Here is a 23,686-nt window from a genome sequence, read left to right on the forward strand (position 1 = left end):
AAGCAAACCTCTCAACAGAGTGTTCCAGATGGGCTGCCTCCGCTGTCCCCTTTCCCACTGCAGTCTGGCCACTGCTGGCTTAGCGCTTGGCAGGGGCACCAATTACCTGCTAACTGCCCACTTCTGCAGCCTTGCCTGTTTGTCCTTAACACAAGAAGGCTCATAGCAGCATGATTCACCAGGGGTCAAAAGGTACAAACAGTCCAAAAGTGAATTAACAGGGGGAGGGAATAGCTCAAGCGGTAGAGCACTATGCTTAGCATGCACGAGGTCCTGGGTTCAATCCCCAGTACCGCCTCTTATAATAAACAAACAAACAAAACCTAATTACCTCTCCCCTGCAAAAATAAGTAAATAAATTGTAAAAATTAAAAATATATATATACAATTTAAAAAAGTGAATCAACAGGTGAATGGATTAAGAAAATGTGGTCTATCCGTGCAACAGAACATTATTCAGCCATAACGAGGAATGAAATTCTAACGTGTTACAACAGGAATTCACCTCGAAAATGTTGTACTAAGTGAAAGGAGGCAGACACAAACAGACCAAATGCCGTCCGATTCCATTTATACGAAATGTCCAGACTAGACAGAAAGCAGATTGGTGGGTGCCGGGGGCTGGGGTGAGAGACAATGGAGAGTGACTGCTAATGGGGACAGGGGTCCCTTTGGGAATGATGAAAATATCGTAAAATTAGATCGTGATGGTGCAGCCTTCGTGGAAAACTGTGGCAAATCCAAAGACTGAAAAATAGAATTACCACGTGATCCAGAAATTCTGCTTCTGGGTATATCCCCGAAAGAATTGCGCGGGGTTTTGAGGGGCTCACAGCACGAACCCAGGCCTCACGATGCAGCTTGATGGAACAAGGTCATATCCCTAGAACTCAGCCCCAGGCCGTTCTGACTTCCCAGTCCAAGCTTTCCCTCTTCCCAGATCCCAGGGAGCTTTATCTGCCTGTCCCCACCAGAGCCAAAGGCAGAGTGTCAGAGAACGTGAGAGCGGAAGTGGGCTGCCTCGGAGATCTTCTGCTTGCCCAGGTCCACTCTGAGCACTGGACACAGGACCACCTCTTCCCAGCACTGCCATGGACTGGCCGGCTAGCCTTGGATGGGGTGACCACTCCCTCTCAGGCCAGGTTCATCTTCTGCCTAAAGAGAGACGACCAATCCTGCCTGCTCCCGCCCACCCCATTCCCAACCGGGCTGCTGCTCGCATCCAGGGTCCCCTTGCTGTTTGGAAGCCCTTTGTGAACGTGAAGCGCAGTCTCAGCTGAACATCTGGGGGAAGCCTCTGGCTTGAGCCCTGGAGTGGCCCAGCCCACTGCTCACTGGGCCTGCCCTTGGCCAGCATCACACTAATGATTGAGCTCAGCCGGGGGTCTGCCCCCAAACCCTGGGGGAGGGGAGGAGGCAGCGGTGGCAGTGAGTCCTGGACTGGCGCCGCCGTCTCTGCAGAGTGGGGCGCTAATTGATGATTAGGGCTAACAGAAGATCAAGTCCCATTTTAGCCAAAAGCAGATTACTGCCCTGGAAAGTCACCCAGCACCTGGGCACACACGTGTCTCCCCAAGGCCCAGCGGAAGCTCACTTGGGATTCCGAACTCCAGCAAAGGGTGGAGAAAAGAGGAGGGGCACTGGAGAGGGAGATGAAGAACGAGGGGTGGGGCCAAAAATCTGTGAGGAGAGGCAGGAGAGATGGGAGGGGCCAGGAGAAAAGGCCAAGCAGGAGGCAAGTGTGCTTCGAGAAAACGGGACCCTTGAGCAAAGGCCAGGAGAGCCCCCAGCCAGGCCCTCCACTCTGCCCTGAGTCTCCCACCTTCGCCACCAGCTGGGGCCCCCCGGCAAGGCTGGAAGATGAGATGCTGGACTTGTCTCTAATCCGACTACTCCGAAGAGACTTGGGGGGTGGTGCGCGCTATTTGGAGCCCTGGGAGCTGACTGTCACCTTGACTTTCCTCACTCCTCCAGAGACTGATTCCCCAAACTGGCTGGTGTTTCCTCCTTGGGTTAGTCTGCAGGTACTCACCTCAGTCCCATGATCTCACCCTATCAGCTGCGGGCCTCCCAAAGTCCTACCCCGGCTGCCCTTCGTGACCTTGAGCAAGTCAGTCACCATCTCTGGAGTGTGTGACATTTCCTCTTTGGGAAGACACTGGTAACATTTCCTTGCTGCAAGGGTTGAATGAGGTCATCCTTTTGAAGAGTTCTAGCAAAGCCTTTCATCCCACGGCTACTCAGCAAGCACCCATTGTGGCCAGGTGCTGTTCAAGGCTCCCAGTAAGCGAGTGGATAGAGATCCCTGCACTCTGGCAGCTGTCATCCTAGTTGGGGGTGAGTGGAATACAACATGAACACTAGACATAATAAATAAGCTGTGCTAAGTAGGATGGAGAACGGGAAAAAGGAAACAGGATGTGGAGGTTGGGGGAGGGAATAGATGTCAATCTTCACAGGGCATCATGGTGGGCCTCTCTGAGAAAGGGACATGAGAGCAAAGACTCCAAGGAGGGAAGAAGCCATGCAGAGATCTGAAGAAGTCATCCCAGGAGAGGGAGCAGTGAGTAAGTGCAAAGGCCCTGGGGCAGGAGCGTCCCTGGCGAGTGAGAAGAACACCAAGGATACCAGGGTGGCTGAAGCAGAGTGGGCGAGTGGAGACTAGGACAAAGGAAGTTCAGACAGGGGATGAGAGCTGGAACATGTGGGTCCCAGAGGCCATGCAGTGTGTCAGCCTTTACTATGAATTAAATGGGGAGCATTAGATGATTCTGAGTGAAAAGTGACACAATATGAGTGACTTAGATGCTAACAAACTTCCTGTGATTGCTGTTCTGAGAGTGGTAGGGGCCAGGCAGGAAGCAGGGGCACCATGTGACAGGCCCTGCGGTGATCCAGGTGGGACAGCATGAAGGTTCCCACCAGGGAGGGGCCAGCAGGCTGGTGACAAGTGTGGGTGTCGGAGTCTGGATAGCTTTAGTAGGTAGAGCTAACAGAGTTTCCTGATAGCTTTGGTAGAGGCAGTTGGACAGAGGGAGGAGTCGAGGCCAGAAGGATGGAGTTGTCCTCAGCCGAGCAGTCAAGGCAGTGTGAGTTTGGCTGGTGGAGGGAAGGTGTGAGCATCAGGAGTTCAAGCATTAATGGCCCATATTGGTCGGCAGGGGTGGAGCTCAGTGGTAGAGCATGTGCTTAGCCTGCATGAAGTCCTGTGTTCAATCCCCAGTCCCTCCATTAAAAACAAATGGCCAATGTGAGTAATGAAAGGAACCATCACCTCAACCCACAGACGTTATTTAAAGAGAACATTCTGACAACTTTATCCCAGTCAATGTGAAAAATTGGATGAGGTGGATGTAGACTCCTAGAGAAACTCTCCTAGACTCCTAGAAAGACTCCTAGACTTTTAAACTCCTAGAGAAACACAAAAAACAAAAGGGGCCCGTGAAGAATTAGAAAATCTGGAGTTCATTAAGACATTGAAGCCATAACTGCAAAAGCCGCCCACAAAGTTTAAGGTGATTTTCAGCCTGGGTATGACATTTTTTGTATGATCTTCACCAGTAACACAGATTTTAAGTGTGTTGTGTGTATTTTACCACAAATACAATTAAGACGATTTTAAAATATGTATTCTCCGTTTCACTGTCAACGACATCACGCCCAGGGTGAACGTGTATTTCCGCAGGACAAAATTAAAATGGTAAAAGTCATCTTTGGAAACAATGTGCCCAATCGGGAGAGAAGTTCTTTTGCCTAAGAGAAATCCAGAGGAACAGGAAGAGGTCGTTAAACAGTTGGCACCGAGGTTTCTGGTAGGGGAACGTGTGGGTCTATGATATTCTCAGGTATCGGTATTCGCGTTGTTACCACTCCAAACGGGAACACCACGCATGTGGCTTTGAGCTTGAAGCTGTGCTGGGCCAGGGCCTGGTGGGAGCAGCCGCTGCCCACCGGAGGCCCGGGTGAGCCATCTGGTCCGCAGGAACCACGTGGGAGGGGACCCACACTGCACCACGTGCAGCAGTGGGGCGCGGAGCGGGGGAGGTCCGCTCAGAGGGGAAAGGCAAAAGGGCACGGGAGCCAGCTCCAGGGGACTCCCCGCGACCAAACGGAGACAAATTGAGCATCTAATAGGATTTCTGACAGGGATGGAGTGTGTGCAAGCCTCTAACTCCATCCTGGCGCGCAAAATGTTTCGCTGTATTGGAACGACTTCGGGTCTCCTAATTGCCAGTTCTCAGTGCGGGGACCCTTCGTGGGGCGGGAAGGCACCGCCGCTCGGCCTGCGCGCCGGCTCTCGAGCGCCCTCTTCTGGCGCCGCCGTGCCGCTCGCCCCGCCAGATCTAGCTGCGCGGCCGCCCTGGGCCGCTTCCGCTTTCTCCGCCTCCTACTCTATCCATCCACCAGCCCCGGCCTCGAACCCCATCCTTCGCAGATCTGCTCACAGAGGTCCCCGCGCGGGATCGGGCCGTGTCCTGAGGGGGTGGGTCCTAGTCTGTGCGTCCTGGGGACGGCTGGGACTCTTCCTACCGCCCTGCTGCCCTGCCACACCCTAGTGGCTTCTACAGATTCCGCTTACCAGTTGTCTGTGCTTCCTGGTTCCACGCAACGTAAATTGCAGGTGGGGGGGCGGGGGTTCATTCGTTCTTCTTATGTTCTTGTGCTTTTAGAAGTGGGGGGTTCGGGTTTTTTGCTGCCTCCTTACTCCTACCTGAATCATTATCTTATTTTTTCTTTTTGAAAAATTGGTTTTAAAATTGTGGTAAAATGCATATAAGAAAATTTACCATCATAACCATTCCTGAGTGTACAGTTCAGTAGCGTTAGTACATTAGTGTTGTCTTCATTGTCATTTTTTGTATTAAGATCATGAATTCAATTTGTGGTCCAGTTAATTGGTTTTTTTAATTTTCACTATCCCAGACAGTGGACATCAGACCAAACCTTACACAATATATATGCAATTAAAATTATCAACAAGATGTGTGTATACAATATGATTACCTTAAACTGTCTACCACTATTTGGGAAGAAATTCAGAACAGAAGCCTGGGGAGAATCCCTTTTAACAATAGTATTTCCTATAGGTCAGGGCTTGGTGTTTTTATTGTGTGTATTCATTTTATCTGTTCCAGTGTGTGTTCCTTTTGTCTGTCCTGCCTTTTAGACATGGTGCAACAAGAGATATGCTGCTTTGTTTCCATTGTTCTAGAAAGGTTTTTTACCGTCTTTGATTCAGGGAACCAAGAACAGAAAGCTTGTCTCCACTGGGTCCAACTGCAGGGTGTCCCTCTTTCTCTGGGAGAGTGACCTGCTTGCTTCTCTGTAAGGGTGGCACTTGCCCTGGGCCATTTTCTGCAAGGTCCATTCACACCTTCTTCTGTAAGGCTGGGTGTCTGAATCTGATAAGTCAGGCTTTACCTTGATAAGTGACATTTCTGGTGAGGTTGTGATTACAAATTCATTTTATCCAGTTACAGTTTGGGAGTCAAGAGGACCAACTCTAACCGATGCAAATAACTGCTTTGCCCAGCAGCTCCTGGGAAGGGGCACAGCACACCCTTGGTACCACGATGCCGAGGGTTAAGCCAGCTGTCTTTGACTTGTTATAGCTGCACCTGAGGTTAGTTGTAAATGTATTATGATTTTGCTCTGGTCTGAACGTTTGTAGTCCCCTCTGCAATTCATATATTGAAACCCTAATGGCTAGTGTGCTGGTATTAGGAGGTGAGGCCTTTGGACAGTTATTAACTCAGAAGAGTGGAACCGTCATGAATGACACTGTGCCCTTATAAAAGAGGCCTGGGAGGGTAGAGCTCAGTGATAGAGCATGTGCTTAGCCTGCACGAGGTCCTTGGTTCAATCCCCAGTCCCTGCATTAAAATAATTAAAAAACAAAAGAGGCCGGACAGAAACTCCTTCCCCTTCTGCCTGGTGAGAAGTCTGGGACCCAGAAGGGGGCCCTCAGCTGCCCCTGCTGGTGCCCTGTCTCTGACTTCCAGCCTCCAGCACTGTGAGAAATACCTGTCTGTCGTCTGTAAGCTACTCCAGTCTGTGCTGTTTTGTTACAGCAGCCCAAACAGACGAAGACAGGAAACTGATATTAAATAGTGGGGATGATGGTGTAACAAGTACCTAAACACGTGAAAGCCACTTTGGAACCCAGGAGTGAATAGAGGCTGGAAGAGTTTGGAGGCGATTCTGATGAGGACCCAGAAGTTACGGAGGAAAGCCTCAGTCTTCTCCAAGAATGCCTGAGGGGCCACAGACTGCTGGTAGCCGCGTGGAGGTTACAGAGAACCAGGTTATTAGAAATTGGAGGAGAGGCCATCCTCGTCATAAAATAGCAAAGAACTTGGCTGAATGGTGTTCATGTTCTAGTGTTTTGTGGAAGGTAGACTTTGTGAGCAATGAAATGGGATTTCTGGTTGAGGAGAAACCTAAGTTTAGCATTGAAGGTGCGCTTGGCTTCACATCAATGCTTACAGTAAAACCCGAGAACAGAGACATGCCTTAAAGATGGAATGGTTAATAGTTAAAAGGGAAGCAGAAGTTAAACTTTTGGAAACTTCCCAGCCTGTGCAGATTGCAAAAAATGAGGCAGCATGTTCCAACGGGAACACTAAGGGTGTGGCCCAGCGAGCCTTTGATAAGGAGACTCGTGTGGCCGAGAGCCGTGGACTTCAGCCATCACAGCAAGAAAACTGCCAGTTGGAACTGCAGGGGGAGGAGACAGGAAGGAATGAAGGAAGGCTCTGGGATTTCTTAAAGTTTACAGGATGGGACATAGAACTGTTCTCCAAGACAAGGGAAGAAAAAATTTTTTTAAATAAACAAAATTTTAAGAAAGAAAAAAGACACTAATGAACTTATCTACAAAACAGAAACGGACTCGCAGACATAGTAAACAAACTTATGGTTACCAGTGGGAAAGGGGGTGGGAAGGGATAAATTGGGAGTTCAAGACTTGCAAATACTAACTACTATATATAAAACAGATAGAAAACAAAATTTTTCTGTATAGCACAAGGAAATATATTCAGTATCTTGTAGTAACCTATAATGAAAAAGAATATGGAAAGAAATATGTGTATGTATATGTATGACTGAAACATTATGCTGTACACCAGAAATTGACACAACATTGGAAACTGACTAGACTTCAATTAAAAAAAAGACAAGAGAAGGACCCCAAGGGCTATTCAGAGAGCATCAGCGCTGCCTCCTCCATTTAAAAGGGAGGGGGCATTGTCTGGATTTCATCAGGTCAGCCGATCCTCACCCAAAGCTGTGGGGACAGTGTCTCCCAAAGCCCTGACCAGGAGTGGGTGGTGTGGTGCCCAGCAGAGCTCTGGGGCCATGGCTCCCGTTACCTGGATTTGGAAAGATGGAGACACCTGGCACTGCAGATGTGAGACCCAGGCAGAGTGCCACGGCTAGGACAATACCCAGTGCATCTGTGGGATTGGGGCCACCCCAAGAGTTCTGGACTGGCTGGGCCACTGGCATGTGACTGTACCCAAGGGGAGCTATAGGCTTGAACTCCAGTCAATCTGTGAGAGCTGGGGTGTGGGCTGCACCAAGCAAAGCCCCAGGGACAGGTGTGTCTAGCAGGCAGGACTCCCGCCCCAGTGGGCCCGGTGGGCAGAGCATCGGGTTCAAGAAGATAATTCTCAAGCCTGCATATTTGACATTGTCTGCCCTGTTGAGTTTTGCATGTGCTTGGGACCCATCCACTTTTTCTTTCTGATTTCTCCCTTTTGGAACAGGAGTGTTTACCCTCTGACGGTCCTACCATTGTATTTTGGAAGCACAGAACTTGTTTGATTTATAGCTTCACAGCTGGAGAGGAATTTGCCTCAGGATGAATTGGACCTCGAGTATGACCTATATCTGGTTTAGATGATATTCAGATGAGACTTTGGACTCTAGACTTTTGAGTCAGTGCTGGAACTGGTTAAGACTTTGGGGTGTTGAGATGGAATTAATGTATTTTCATGTGAGAAGGACATGAACTTGAGGGGGTGGGGTCCAGGGGCAAATATGAATGAGTAAAAGTCAAGGTTAATAGACTGTCACCCCAAAGAACTCTATCAAAAGACAGTTGTGGGTTTTTGAATCCATTTATGATCAGTGGATCCGAATCTTGATCTGTAGTCATTGTCTTCCGATTTTCTTGAGCATTTTCCACATGGCAATACTTTCCTTTCACATGGTTGCATCTAGGAACTCTAATGTAATCCCGATGTCAGGGGGCTGTGTAGTACAGTCTGCACAAGTAGAACCTGTTAAATGGGGAAATGGAGAAAGAGCTAGAAGAAAAGGTATCATTGTGTGACTATGAGAAAATGGAATACTAAAGACAGTGCCAAAAATCTTCCAGGGCAGATCATGACAGCTGGCTCTCTCTTATCAATTTCACTGGTTCCCTAAAAATTTTTGTCTTGTTCCACTGGTCTTGAGCCAGCAGCCTACTCCAGGAAGTCATCGGCTTCTGGCCCAGGTTTATCCTAGGAGCGTTGAGCTTTAGTCCTCTAGAGGTTGAGGCAAGGTTTTCAGGTAGTTTCAGGCAACTCTCAGGAGTTTACATACATTCTACGAGTTGGTCTGGACCTCAAGTGTATCTGCTATCTAGTGCTACATAACAAGCCACCCTAAATCCACAGTGATTTTTTTTTATGAGTTTATGTGTTGGCTGAGCCCTGGTAGGGGGTGGTTCTTTGCACCACATAGTATTGGTTGGGGTCCCTCATGTGGTTAGGGTCCCTCAGGTGACTTCGTTCAGCTGGGAGCATAGCTGAGGAGGCTGGAACATCCAAGATGGCCTCACTCCCATGTCTGGCAGTGGGTGCTGGCTGTTAGCTGGGCTGTGTTATTCTCTTCCATGCATCTCATCCTCTGAGGCCTTTCTCTCCACAGGGCCTCTCAAGCAAAGCAACCCGTACTTCTTTCCATGGTACTGGATTCCAAGAGAGTAAATACAGAAACTGCAAAACCTCTCTGCCTGAGGCCTGGAAGTCACCCAGTGTCACTTCTGCCACAATCTATTTGTCAAAGCAAGTTTCAAGGGCAGCCCTGGTCAAGAGAAGGGGAAATGGACTCCGCTTCTTGTTGGGGGAAGGAGCGGCCAAGGCATATTGCAGAAGGAGGTGCAGGATAGGGGCCATTGCAGTGACCATCTTTGGAAACAGTCCATCCATCCAGTGAGAAGTGCTCTGCCAGTCCCCACATGTACGAGAAAACCCAAGAGACAGGAAGAAGCTGTTAAACAGTTGGCACGGAGGTCTCTGATAGGGGAACATGTGGGTCAGTGACAGCGGCTCTGCCCCTCCCTAAGTGGTGGCGCCTGTGTGGTCATCACTTGATAAGCCTTGATGTGGACATACTAGCCAGGCTGTACACTGTGATCCTGTCCTGCCCGGCTGCTTGTTTCCAGCTACCTTGGGCCTGCCGATCTGTCCATTTCGTGTGTCACTAAAGCTATTAATAAACAAGGGGATTTTAAGCCTTGGAACATGATCTTTCCAAAGGTATAAAAGTCATTGTGCTGAGACTGCTTGTGTTAGCTCGTGCATAAAAATAAGAGCATTTTCAAATTTATCCTAAGAAGTTATGCAATTGCTAAAATATATTTTAAGTGTTTTTATTGAAGTGAAAGTCATATAACATAAAATTAACCATCTTAAAGTGTACAATTCAGTGACATTTCAGTACCTTCACAGTGTTGTACAGTTATCACCCCTGCCTGTCTAATTCCAGAGCACTTTTATCACTCCAACTCGAAACCCTGTACCTATTAGCAGTCACTCACCATTCCCTGCTCCCCCTAGTCTTTGGCAACAACTAATCTGCTTTCTGTCTGTGTGGATTTACCTGTTCTGGACATTTCGTATAACTGGAATCATGCAACACGTTACCGTTTATGTCTGGCTTTTTTCACTGAGCACCATGTTTTTGAGATTCATCCAAAACGTAGCATGGATCAGGACTTCCTTTTTATTGGAACATATGTAAATTAATGACATTTCAATAAATTCACAAGGTAGCTTTGATAATTGCATTGAATTGTTTGTAATAACTATGGTGCCTCATGATCATTCCTCATTATTCCTGACACCCCCTTTATTTACATGTGTCGTCCAGTGACTTACCCAAGCCATCTACCAATGATGGTGGTCTGAAGAAGACCCTTGCCAGCACTGTTGTTAATTTGAGGACTGATCTTGGAGAAGACCAGCATCAAAGAGCATTGTGAGAGGAGATGGGTCAACTGCCCTAGAACCAGAAATGACCGTGGCCTTGACCGTGTAACCAGAGTCACAATATTTGGTAACAACCCAACCCAGGAGAAAGTAACATGATAACCAGTCAGAATGTTAACTTCTCTATTGAGGAAGCACCTTTGCTACTTGTTTTGTTTGCTTGTTTATTTTCTTATAATTGACCTCAGCTGGGAAATAACCAAGGGCCAGCAGAAAAACACTTCTGTTAACAGAATTTTGAGCTGTCAGTTCCTACTAGTGTGAGGAAAAACCTCTGCCCTCTGGGTAGAATACCTGTGCTGTAAAGAGACTGATGACTGAAAGACCCCTTTACTTCTGAGCAGCCAGGCCTCTGCAGTATACATAAGGGTTTAAAACATTTATTGACTTAATACACTTTATGCAACTTTGCACTACTTATGTACAGTCCTAGTGAAAGATGCGCCGGTGGCTTTAAGATTTTAAGTTTTAAAATATAATCGAAACGACCCGACAGAAAATGAAGCAATATTTACCCTGTGGTAATTTTCCAAATTTGAGTGCTGTGAGGGGCAATTGTGTTTATACAGAAACAAGAATGTGTCAGCAAAAAGTGGCCATGTATTTCTGGGTTCTCTGTCACGATGAATTTGAATTCCTTTGCAGATTGTCCAGGTAGAGATTACTTGCTAATTATCTCAATTTATTATTCCCCCAAGGTCTCAAAGGCAGTGGATTAGGGAATCTCAGAAATTATCGTGAGTTGAGCTTGAAGAACAATACAGTCAGAGTTGATGAATGAAAATTACTCACTTTGCAAAGTGGACTCGCTTTGCAAGGCTACATAACTAGTGCTATTGTTGGAAATTTAAAAGGATCAATTAATTATTTCAACTCAATTGATTTCAACTCATGTGTTTACATTTGCATAACATAGATATTTTGTGTAAGAAATGATCACATATCTGCTCCGTAGAATAAGTATCAGGAGTGTAGGAAGTTACATTTAATAGTATTTCTTGTGAAAAAAATTAATAATAAATACATCTCAAATCTTGCAAGAACTCAAAGGTAATGTTTGTATGATATTTTATATTGTGATAAAATTGGGCAGAAGATGGAGCCATCTTTTTTAAATGAAAATTAACAAAACAATTTCATTTATTCAAGGGTTTACCTCGCACAGAAATTTTGAAGGAACTCGGCATTTTAGATGATCTCCTTGGCTTTATTTTATCAAGTGGAGTACAAGGGTCACAACTTGATAAGTGGGGTCCTGAAATTTTAATCGCAAAGCATGTGGGGTTATGTCATTTGGAAAGGAATGCAGTGACCAGGGCTGTTGCAATCCAAGGCCACCCAGTTCCCAGTTGAAAAGGCCCTAGAATCCCGTGCTTGGTGGGGATTTGAGGAGCTTTCCAGCTCTTGGCCCCCATCCATCACCCCTGGAGGTGCGTGGAGCAGGGCAAACTTCAGGGCTCAGCAACTTCCTCTCAGCTCTTCTATTCCCATCGGGCTTGCAGGCCACTTCCCCCTTTGTCTCTCTTATGTTGTGAAAGCCCTTGAAATATTGGTGAGAGTGTTTAATATGGAAGGGGTTCCTGGAGCTTCTTCATAACTCTTAAAGTTTGGCCTGATAGTAACATATGTTTCCTTTTCCTTATCCTGTAACTTAGGAATAAGGACACGGCGGCAATTAAAAAAAAAACTCCAGTTTTCCATTTCTCACATCCAAAAACTTTTTTTAGGGAGAGCGTGTACCAGGGACATGAGGCCACTGCCTAGACTTTTACTAGTAACAGCCTAATCGCTTCAGATGGTTGTGTGTACATACTTTCTTTTTACTTATTAGTATGTAATAACCCAAAGTTCTATGATTTTATTGATTACTTTTTGTCTTTTCCTTTTTGAGCATTTAGAAATTGCCTTTGTGCACAGAAAACAATCATGACATGCTATTGTCTCTGCAAGATCAATTTCTTTAATTTATTTAAATATCTGAACAGGGTCACCAGAAGGCAGATGCACTTCGTATGAGGACTGAAGTTTAGACAATTAGGGTCTTTCTTTAAGAAAAAGAATACAAATTTCTTTCCAAAAGTGTATATTTATTTATGAAAAAAAAAGAAATCACAACAAAATGACAAATTTTAAAAAGTTGACAAATACCGCAAAAATAACAAAAGCCAGCAAAATTCTGTAGTTGTATAACTTCTACTTGAGCTAACTGTATTCTCTTTTTCTCCCTTCATTTTGGCTACATATTCTTTTATCACATTTTTTTATGACAATGATTTTGAAACATAATTTTCTCTAGAGGGACTAGAACAGTAAAGCAGTCTTTCTTCCGGCATGCTTGATCAAAATGTCTTACTGTTGATGGTTTAGATTAGTCTGTTTCTGTTTCACCAGTCCTCATCAGGAAAGCCACCTCACGAACTTCCTCTGAGGTTTTTGGCTCAGACCGGGCTCCTTGCTCTGGGACCAGCCCTTCAGGGGTGAGCTGAGGGTGGCCTGGAACCTGTCTGTGGTTTCTTCTGTTTCCTAACCTTGAGGGACCAGTATCTTCACAGCATCAGAGGTGTGGGCTTACATTTTCGCATGTTTTCCCCCTGGGAGTCTTTGAGATCGATTGAAAGAGAAGTTCTATTGGCTTTGAGAGCCTAGGGGTCTTCATTTGTTTATTTCCTCTGGAAGTGGGCAGAAGTAGCTTTCAAAGGAAACTCCCCCCACTGATATGCATAAAACGGAGAAAAAAGCCTTGCCCTCACCGGGCATAAGAATCTCCTTGACCTCTCTGGCATGCTAGAGGCTGTCAAGGGGGCCTCCTAGGAGGACAGAAGTCCCCCCACTGCAACTATGCCCAAACCGGGGGTGTTCATTGGGTGCAGAGTCGATGAGCTCAGGAACTCCTGGGTGTAAATGGGCAAGTGAAGGAGATGGCCCCCAGTTCGTGTAGCGCCTTGGAAAGCTAGTACTTTATTGGAGCTTGGGTAGAGGTTAGGCTCCTGAGCTGGCCAGGACTCCACTTGCTTCCCTCCCAGGACAAGACTCAGACCCCCATGGCCATGCTCCAAATGTCACCGGTGCCCTGGACTCCTCCAGAAGGTCATTCTCCTGTGGGCGGCTCTCTTGTGAACCTGTCCCATTTTTACAACTACCTGCACGAATCTTTCCTTAGAGGACCCAGACATGCAGTGTGTCCCAGTCCCCTTCAGAATGACTCCAGGGAGCAGAGCTCCAGGCAAAGACCACAGAAAACAGAACCAGTTCTGCAGCTAGAACTAGAAGCTAAATGTCAGCGGACCTCCAGGTCCACAGGGGCAGCTACTGGACTGGGGCTGACCCAGGCAGAAAGGACTGGCCCCAGGTCACAGTTACTCTGGCCTCAGACTGGAAACAGAGAGGATGAGCAATGGTGTTACTTCAATCTGGGAGACAGGACACCTCACCCAGGCTCTCAGTTTCTAAACTGAAAGACAAATGTGCTTTAGTCTAGTCTGGTCAGTTTTTTGGGTTTTGTGTGTGTGTGTGTGTGTTTTGGTGGGGGGAGGGAGTTAGGTTTATTTATTTATTTATAGAGAGAAGGCTGGGGATTGAATCCAGGACCTTGTTCATGCTAAGCATGTGCTCTACCACCATGAGCTATACCCTCCCCCTCTAGTCTGGTCAGTTTTGTATCCTGGAACACAGTGACAATTCACAGAAACAGGGAAAGAGGAACTAACCAAGATGGACCGGAGGACTAGAAACCTCAAAGTCTGTGGCCATAAGACTTTGACGGATGAGAGCCCAGAAGCCAGCTCGATCACTTCCCTTTTGGGCAAAAGGCTGGAGACTCAAGGACCCTGGCACTGTGCACCCCTGGAATAGCTATTCCCAGGCGAGTGATGGTGGGGGAGCCCTCTAACGTGTGCAAGCAACAGTCTCAGCCAGAGAGAGGATGCACATTAACCCCTCCGTAGAAAAATGGGCAAGACACTTGAGCAGACACCTCCCCAAAGCAGAGCTTTTCATAAACACATGAGAAGGTGCACAACTGTGACAGACGGCAGAGAAGTGGGACATTAACCCACAACAAAATATCTCCCCCCACCCACCAGGTGCATGAGAATTAATAATCCCAGCTCTGCTGGTGCCGTGGGTTGGCACTGGGACTGGGATTTGGTGCAAACCCTGTGAGAAAGTTTGGCACTATCTCCTCCACTGGACCACACACCTGCCCGTGCCCCAGCCACTTCGCCCTGGGGTGTGTGTACATGCCCCACAGAGGCTCCAACATGACCTTTCAGAGGAGGATGTTTGACTCTCTGTCCTGAGTGAAAACTGGAAACCACCTAAATGTCCGTTAACAGTAGGATGGGAAAAGAAACTGTGGTATTGGCTCACATCGAAATACCATACAGGAATGAAAATGAATTACCTACAGCAATATTTAATAACATAGGTAAATCTCATAAACATAATGGTGAGAAAGAAGAGAGACATGCCATTCATATAAAGTCCCAAACTAGGCCCAACTAAACCCTTGTTTGGAGAAGCTTCCTTAGGGGGTAAAATACTAAAGAAAAGTGAGGAAGTGATTACAACAAATGTGAAGAAAGGAGTCACAACTGGCTGTAATAAGAAGACTCTGACTAAGGAGGGGCACAATGTTGATCTACTGCACTGCGCAGACGTCTGCTTCAGAATTGTTCTTTCAACTGTACAATATATTCGATGCACTTTATTTCAAACAGCTTTCGTGAGCTGTCTATTGTATGTTTATTTACACACAACCAAGTATATGGTTTAAAGTGTACAATTTGGCACATGTGACACATATATATACACCTGTAAAACCACCACCCGCAAGATAATGAGCATAGCCATCACCCTAGAAAGTTCGTTCCACTCCTCCTCCCCACCTCTCCTCATAGCCCTGTCCCCAGGCAACCCCTGATCTGCTTTCTATCACTATATGTTACTTTGCATTTTCTAGAGTTTTCTATAAATGGACTCATTCAGTATATACTCTTTTTCTGTCTGGATTCTTTCACTCAGCATGACGATTACTTCGAGATGCATCCAGGTTGGTGCATGTTTCGATATTTCCTTTTTTTCTGTTGTTGAGTAGTATTCCCTTGCTTGGATGGACCACAGTTTGCTTCTCATTCAGACTCAGAAGGACCGAGTTTTTGAGTTATTTCCAGTTGGAACTATTACAAATAAAGCCGCTCTGAACCTAAAGATGCACAGAGTTTAATTCCAGGTGGAGGTGGCAGGTTGAACGTCTGTGTCTGTTTCTTCAGTATTTATTTCAGGCAGTAAAGTGACTTTGAGGAGGAAAAGAACGTAAATCTATATGAAAGGGGAGGGCAGAGGATGAGACCACAGCAACATTTTGGGAGCTGAGAAAAGCTCTACCTGAAGGTGTTACTGGAGAGCAGGTTCTTGTCTCATGAGGGAAAGAATTTGAGAGTGAGCCATGGTAAAGTGAAGGCAAGTGTATTTAGAGAGACACAGGTTCCATAGACAGAACGCCGTCCATCTTAGAAGGGAAAGTGGCCCCGCGGTGTGGGGGTGGTTAGTTTTTATGGGCTGGGTAATTTCATAGGCTAACAAGTGCGAGGGTTATTCTGTTTTGGGGAAGAGGTGCGAGGATTTCCAGAAATTAGGCCCCCTGCCCACTTTTGGCCTTTTATAGTGAGCCTGGGAACTGTCATGCTGCCAGTAGGTGTGTCATTTAGCAGCTAATGAGAGTCAAGGTCTACTGGAAGACAAATCTTCTGCCATCTTGGACCTAGTTGGTTCTACCCAGTTTATGTCCTCTCCTCAATGGCTGTGTCATTCTTTTAATGGTTGTGCCCTGCCCCTTTCTCTCCTGTCTCAGAACCAAGCAGAGATCCTTTCCTCTGCACCCAGATCTGGGCCTCCAGGCAGTGTTATCAGTGTCTTCTCTGGGGAATCCAGATGAGACTGGCCTTCCAGTCACTCTCCCAGAATTGAAGGGCAGGAGCTGCTAAATTGAGAGGGTCCAGCACTTGGGTGAAAACAGACTCTTTGCCAGGTACATCCTCCTGATACTTTAGAGCACTGAGGACAAAGGGAAGATTCTACAAGCTTCCAGAGAGAGGGGCAAGGATTCAGTATATAAAGATTTGGGAATCAGAATGGTGATCCCTGGAACAAAGAGGTAATGCAACAATTTTTTCTAGATGCTGGAGGAAAATCTCTTCCAAACTAGAATTCTATAAGTAGCTCAGTTATCACTGGTATCTTAAAGGCAGAACAGAGATTTTGTCAGACATGCAAATTCACACAAATGTCTCTCCCACATACTGTTCCTCAGAGATCTGCTAAAGAACGTGCCCTCCCTCCCCTGAATTGCAGGGTAAACACAACGGAGGAAGGCAAGAGCCACAGGGAAACAAGTTCCAACAGAGAGAGGAAGGAGCCAGGAGGAGGGTCCAGCCTGACTCCAGGTCCCAGGAGGCAGCCAGTATACATCTGAAAAATGTTATGCGATAGACAGACACATGCAGTCCCTGATCTAGAGGTGCTCCACCAGATGCCCGGCCGGGGAGCCCTGTTTCCCTCTAGTCACTCATGACCTTGCCCACTGGCTTCCCAGAAGGGAACTCGAAGGGAAGCTGGAAACTCTGTCCAGTTTCCCATCTCTGGGGAGCCTGGGCCCTAGAGTGATAAGGTTGTCCCTCCTTCCCCACCACTCAGGGTTTATATCCATCATCTTCCTCGTGCACGTCTATGAAGTGAGCTTTTCCTGTCATCCTGACTAAACTTGCAATCCTCTCATTGCCCGTCATCCTAGAACAGCGAAGAGATCTGACAAAGATGCTATTTCCTTCTTGACCGTGATAACAAAGGTGATAGAGGTGCAAATGTGTTTTGGGAATTTATCCGTTAGGTCAATTGACATTTGAGTACCAACAAGGCATGGAGAACAAGGTGTAATCCTGCCCTTGTGGCACTCACCTTTCAGTGGAGGAGACAAAAGCTAACACGCCTCTGGATTCTGTAACGTTGGGGAGAGACAGGAAGCTGGAAGGAAGGCAGAGCCAAGGTGTGGATGGGAGCAGTGTGGCAGTGGCAGCTGCTATTTTAGGTGCAGTAGGTGAGGGGCTCCTCTGAGCCCCGGACACTTGAGCAATTGATCCCGATTTCCTTTGAAGCATACTCTATGATCACTCTGTGAATTTCTCAACCACTCTTCATATATTTCTCAACTACTCTCTGTAAATTTCTCATTTGACCTGGAAAGCATGTGTTCTCTGTAGTATACACAGTTTAATAAGTAGTTAGAAAACCAATGTCACAGATTCTGGTTTTAGCCAATTGTATTAGGATGTAAATATTTAAAAAATTTATGTATATTAAGGTGTTTTGACCTTCTGGCTGGGAAGAGACTGTCCTCCTGTCTCTAGGCCCCGGGAATCAAATGCACTGTGTTTTCCTGAGCCTCTTCTCTGTCTTCTCTTGTGGCCGCACCTGACTAAGGATCCTTTAAAGTAATCCAAAACCCAAACTTGGAGATTTCTCTTTGTTTTGCCCCAAGAATAAGACTGTTACATTTCTGCCCACTTGTTCTTCACATATTTAAAGCAAATTGTGCTTTCTCTGCTTCAGTGAAACTCTGTTCAGAAAGATTCATTACAATGACTCCTTTATTGTAAAGTGTGCTCTTTATTGACATAAAATTATACTTTTGGGGTACCATTTAATATGCTTTGAATTCTCCTTTGTCAGACAAGAATATTGCTTTTTCCATTAATTTACAAAGGAGGTGGCTGAGAGCAGATGTGTCTCTGAAGAGTTCAGCCAGCGCACAGGCTGCTCAAATTAAGTAGCTCATCTAAAGGCCAAACCAGCGTGCCTTGGCTTGGAATGGAGGGCCCATGGGGTATAGGTAGGCCAAGGGGTAACTTCAGTACCTGGTTCAGGGGTAATCATCCCATTTTGGAAATTATCTGACAACCAGTGAAGCAAAACCAAGGGCTAGAGCAATAGCATTCAGAGGAATGACGGGTGAGCATGAAATCCATGAAGACGGGGAACCGTGGGGCTGCTGTGCCCAAACAAAACATGTGTCTGGAAGCGTGACTTTACAGAAATAATAATTCAGAGGATGAAATCAGGGCTGACAGGAGAAGAGGTGGGAGAAAGTTCAAGGGGGCTGATTTCCTTATCTTTAGATAATCATTATTGTCCAAAGTTGGTAAATCAAGTCATAAAGGTTTGAATATATTCTTTAAAAGTAGAAAATGAAACCACGAGAAGATCTAAAAGTAATGATAGAAACATAAAGTTCGGAGGAGCAGAGGGCAGGGCAGGAGGCGCAGTGACAAGGACAATGAGTGTCCTTATTTCCTAGTCTTTGAAAGTAAAGAATTCATCAGTGGGCCTACCTGTTTGTCCTCAGACCCATTGCCCTTCAGGGTTAGGCCCTGCTGCCTCCCTTTCCCAGGCTCTGGGTTCAGTTGGTTTCTGGCTGGGATTGACCGTGGAGGGGACATGAATAAGAGATTAGAGGGTGAGAAGAGGGGAGAAGCTCAGGTGTCGTCTCTCTCCCTCTCTGTCACCAGCCTCAGGGCAGCAGCGACTTTCTGCTTGTGCTGATTCCCCAAGCTGCCTCACGACCCCCACATCAACCTCCTAGTAGTCCTGGGTACCCCTTTCCTGGTGTTCAGTGCCCTCAGTTGAAGTGGTTTCTGTTTTCTGGGGAGGACCCTCATGGAGATCATAGCCACTTTGAGAACACAATGAGGAACGGCCCGTGCTGGGCATCATGGCACAGGGGAGTGACAGCCCAACCAGTGACCAAATACTAAGCCACAAACAATACTCAAGAAATTTCCAAAGAAATAGAAAAGAAAGCACTACAGAACACATTCTTGACCTAGAACGTTAACAACAAAAAGGGAAAAGTAAAGGAAAGAAAACCAAAGCTTACCTTTAGAACTCCCTTTAAAAAAAAATCTTCGGTTAAAAAAAAGTCAAAGAAAAAATTGCAGAATATCTAGAAAACAGGAATGACGAGAACAGAAAGTACTGACTCAGAACACAGAGACATCAGAGAACTAGTAAATCAATCCTCAAACTGGTTCTTTGAGAACCCAAAAACAAGACAAAAAGATAAAACAGTAGCCAACCTAAGCAAGGGAAAAAAAAAAAAAACATACTGGATGAAGAAGTCTCTAATCCCCCGAGACCTTGCAGAAGTGACTATAAGCCCCCTAGGGCCACAGGCGACTTGTGATCAAGGCGACGGAAAAAGTAGTTGTGGCAGGGGAACCCTTTACTATGGAGAAAGTTCTCATAAGGAAACTTCTGATGCCTGATTGAGCTACCACCACCATTTCACATGTTACCTCCAGACTCAACCCAGTCCAAGAGGAGCAGAAGGGCAGAAGCATCCTTGGAGCCCCTGAAGGATTTGCCTGAACTTCTCATTGGCCAGAAGTAGGTTACCAGCCACCACAGTTCACTATAGCAGGAGTTCTTTCCTTTCAAGAAAAGAGTAGGGTTCAGAATATAACCAGAGCTCTACCAACAAAGGCCCCACTGATCATTTGTCTCTTTCAGCACAGAAGCTGCACTTTTTTCATCAGTGCCATTTCAGAGTGTGTTTGGGTAACTGGTAAAGCGAGTCTTCCCTCGAGTCAACATTTTCTTGGCCCATCTTGCACATTTACTCTTAGGAAACTTACAATCATGTTGTCGGCTTCTGTGACACTCAGGTAGGAAGAGATGGACGTCATTTATTGGGCCCCTACAAACCCCAATATGCTTTTGTTCCCCGAACTTCCTCCACCCTCCCACCTCTCCCTTAGTGATTGTCTTTTCATCTTTATGAGGATAGGATGTAAATGTGAAGTCTGACCACGTCAAAGTAAAGTGTAGCTGATACCAAGTGGTCAAAGGTATAATACTAATGACAGTAATGGAACAAAAGGTCTGAATGTACTATTTAAGCTGACGAAGAACTAAAGATAACAGGATAAATATCAAATGTGGTGTCTTGGGGTTTCCAGGACCATCGTCAGGAACATGCAGGCCTGCCGAGTTAACCCTTTACTACACATAAGGGGAAGAGACTTGTGTCCAATCTTGTAACAAAACCTATCCCTCCATGTTTTCTATACAGGTTGACTCTAAAAGTTGAAAAACCAAAGTCAAAAATTCACATTATGATGTTTCTGTAATTATTTTTTTAATGGCAGATCAACAAGAGGCATACTAGGATTACATTTCCTTCTTACAAATCTAATTTGATGACCCCTGGGCCATTTGAAAAGACAATTTTCTTAGCATCAAGTTCCAATGGATTCTCTTCCCTTAAACAACATCAATCGGTAGAATTATATTTTACTGTGCTTCTTATTTTGATCATAACTTCCTAGTACAGTTCTTTTCTCCATGCTGTTTCTAATTGGTTTCCTTATTTTCTTGTACTAATTAGCATCATCAAATTCAATTTTCTTCAAACTCCCAATCACACTATCTAATATGTCAAGTTCACATAAATACACTTAAAAAAAATTCTCTGCTCTTATCCAGACTGATTGCCAATCAGGCTTTCAGCCCAGTTGGCACCCCTGGTATTTCCTGTCACTGCTCTCCTGGATTAGATCCACTGTCTTGTGGATCCCACATCTGCTTTTTTCTTTGTTTACACCCTTGTTTTGCTGGAGAACATCCTTAAGTAGCTTCCTAAGAAAAATAAATTTGAGAAGTAAATTTTCTTAGCTCCTGCCTATTTTAAAACATTTTTATTTCATTGTCACACTTAATGGATAGTTTGGCTGGTGTAGATTTCTAAAATGAAAATCGTTTTCTCTCAGAATTTTGAAAGCATTGCCTATTATCTTTTTTTTAATTGTTGCCCTATCATCTTTTATCATCTGGTGTTGTTATGAGGTCTGATACTGTTTATTCTGATTCCTACTCTTCTTTCTCAATTTTATCTTTTGAAAACTATTGTTAGTTGCTTGCTGGATTCCTGGATCTCTCATCCAAGTCCTCATATTTTCTCTCAGAGTTTTTGTCTGTGTTGTTTGCTCTATTTTCTGGGACACTCCTTCAGTTTTATCTTTCAATATTTCTATTGGAATTTGAATTTCAATAATCACATTTAATTTTCAAGAATTCTTTCTTGTTCTCACTCCTTTTACATAATATTCTGTTCTTGTTCTGTGGATACAATATTTCTTAGTTCTCTGAATGTGCTAATTGAAAATGTTAAATTTCCCATATTTCCCCCTGCATTTTCTAGGATTCTTCCAAGTTCCCTTTTTTCCCTAAAGGTTATACTTGACTATTTTTAATGTTGAAGGCTTTCTTCAGATTTCTGATGATCTTAGTGGTTGGCTCACATTTAGTAAGGAAAGGCTGGATAGCTGTTGTGAATTTAATCGGCTTTAGAGCAAATGGGTCCATTTTCCTGCTATAATGCCTCTGTGTAGAGCACAGGGCAGAGGAACAGAGTTCATATCCTGCAAACGCTAGAATAAGGAAACAATTGCTCAGGGGTTGCCATCACCAATGTTGGAAGTCCTAGTTCTCTACAGACATTTCATTCAATTTCCTTAGAGAACTGTCAGGTATTTTCCCTGTAGGCCTGTACCAGCTGCTAGCTCAGCTGTTTGGTGGACAAGAGGAGGTTTCAAATGAAGCAGTCATTCTGTAGGGGGGCCTTCAATTAATCCCCATGTGTTCAGACCCATTTAATTCTATTGCCTTCCACCACATGCCTGCTGATTCTGAGCCTATCCTCTGGTGTTATATCCGGCAAACTGGCTCCCCCTTCCTCTGTTGCTCCTTTGTCGAATATTCTAGGCTGGATTTTTCCTGCCTATTTTATTCATCAACTAATTCCCATCTACTTTCCCCAAAATTGTTGAAATCTGTCAACTGAGGATAACCTCCCATCCTCACCACATTCTCTTCACTCTGATGGGTTTATTCCTTTCTGTTCCTAGATATTTTTCCTGTAGTGAGCTTTTAAGTGTAAAGAAAGAAAATTCTGTATATCTGTGTGTATGTGTGTACACATGTGAGCATGATGTATCAGAATCAATTCACTTCTTATTTTCTGATTTTTTAATAAATGTAGTTAAAGTTATTAATTCTTCTAAATGACTACTTTGGCCACACAGCATAGGTTTTAATATGTAAGGCTCTCATTGTTGGTCATTTCTGAAGAGTTTATAATTTTAGTTTGTTTCCTCTTTAATCAAAGAGTTACTTTGCAGCCTGTTTTAAAACTTCCAAGTAGAAAATGCTTTTTTGGTTTTGCTTTGTTTTGCTATTGCCCATTCTTTTGTTCTTAAGTTTTAATTTTACTGTATTGTTGCCAGAGACTGAACTTCATGATTTCTGTGTTTTGGAATTTATTGAGATTTTTTTCGAGAGCTCTAATTCATTAGCAACTTTAGGAAATGCTCCACAGTGTTTGAAACATATTTCTGTGTTTTATGTTTTGTGGTATCATCTGGGATGTTAGTTCTAAAATTTTGAACTGTTTTACCCTTCTCGTTTTCCGTTGTCATTTTGGATTTGCTCTGAAACATATTTTTTTTTCTATCACTTCAAGGGGTTTTTTAGACAGATGGAATAGAAGTTTGTGCTCTGTCTGCCGCATCAGTAAAACCTTGCTGATTGTTAGTTTTCTGTCAATTGCTATCTGTCCTATATTTTTCTGATTTTTATCACCTACAGTCCCATTTTTTAAGGGGCTCCATTTTAAAACTGTTATACTAGTTCCATTTTTAAAGAGTGGCCCATTTTAAATTCTACTAGTAAATACTTTAAACTCTAGTATATTTTTCTACTTTTCAAAGGCAAGAATAAAATTGTATCATTTAAATCCCATTTTTTCAAACTAAGGAATTTAGCAGGACCCTCTCCATTGGTTTTCTCTTTCAAAAATGTCTTTACTTCTAGTCCTGTACACCTATGCTTCTCAATCTAGAATAAACTTGTTACAGTCCATAAAAAAGCCCAGATTTTGACTCAGGCAAAGAATTTCCTGATCAATTTAGGAAGAATTGACATATTTATTATGTCAACTCTTTCCTTCCAGGATTATGGTAGTTCCTTTTTTTTTCAGGTCTTCTTTTATGTTTTTCAGTAAAGTTTTGTAGTTTTTAATATAGTTTTTTGGCTTTTGTTATTAAGATGATTCCCAGCTGGTTTATAATTTTTGTAGCTAAAGTGAGTTGCATCTTTTTTTCCCATTACTTTTCCAGCTTTTTGTTACTGGATGGATCTGTATGATTGTGTCCTAACAGCAAGGAAATCCATTTGGGATTAATGGGTCTTTCTCCTTACATTGAAACTCTGTCTAGGTTTTCTGTTTTTCCAGTCAGTTTTGGTAAGCTGAGATTTTCTAGGAACTTATTCATTTTGCTTATATTTTCCAATTATGACATATAGTTGTTTAAAAT

General features: G+C 44.6%; 1 long non-coding RNA gene across 2 annotated transcripts; it reads left to right on the top strand.

Moving 5' to 3' along the window:
- Nucleotides 1-4,346: 4,346 nt before the first annotated feature.
- Nucleotides 4,347-11,192, top strand: LOC116150737 (uncharacterized). 2 transcript variants are annotated; one of them, XR_004134484.2, is made up of 3 exons: nt 4,347-4,483; nt 5,475-5,623; nt 8,920-11,192. It is a non-coding gene; the product is annotated as an uncharacterized LOC116150737 (long non-coding RNA). The 2 variants fall into 2 exon arrangements; XR_010379477.1 differs by having other exon boundaries at nt 4,360-4,621.
- The last annotated feature ends 12,494 nt before the right edge of the window (nt 11,193-23,686 follow it).

The sequence above is a fragment of the Camelus dromedarius genome, chromosome X, assembly GCF_036321535.1.
Source record: "Camelus dromedarius isolate mCamDro1 chromosome X, mCamDro1.pat, whole genome shotgun sequence".
NCBI lineage: Eukaryota > Metazoa > Chordata > Mammalia > Artiodactyla > Camelidae > Camelus > Camelus dromedarius.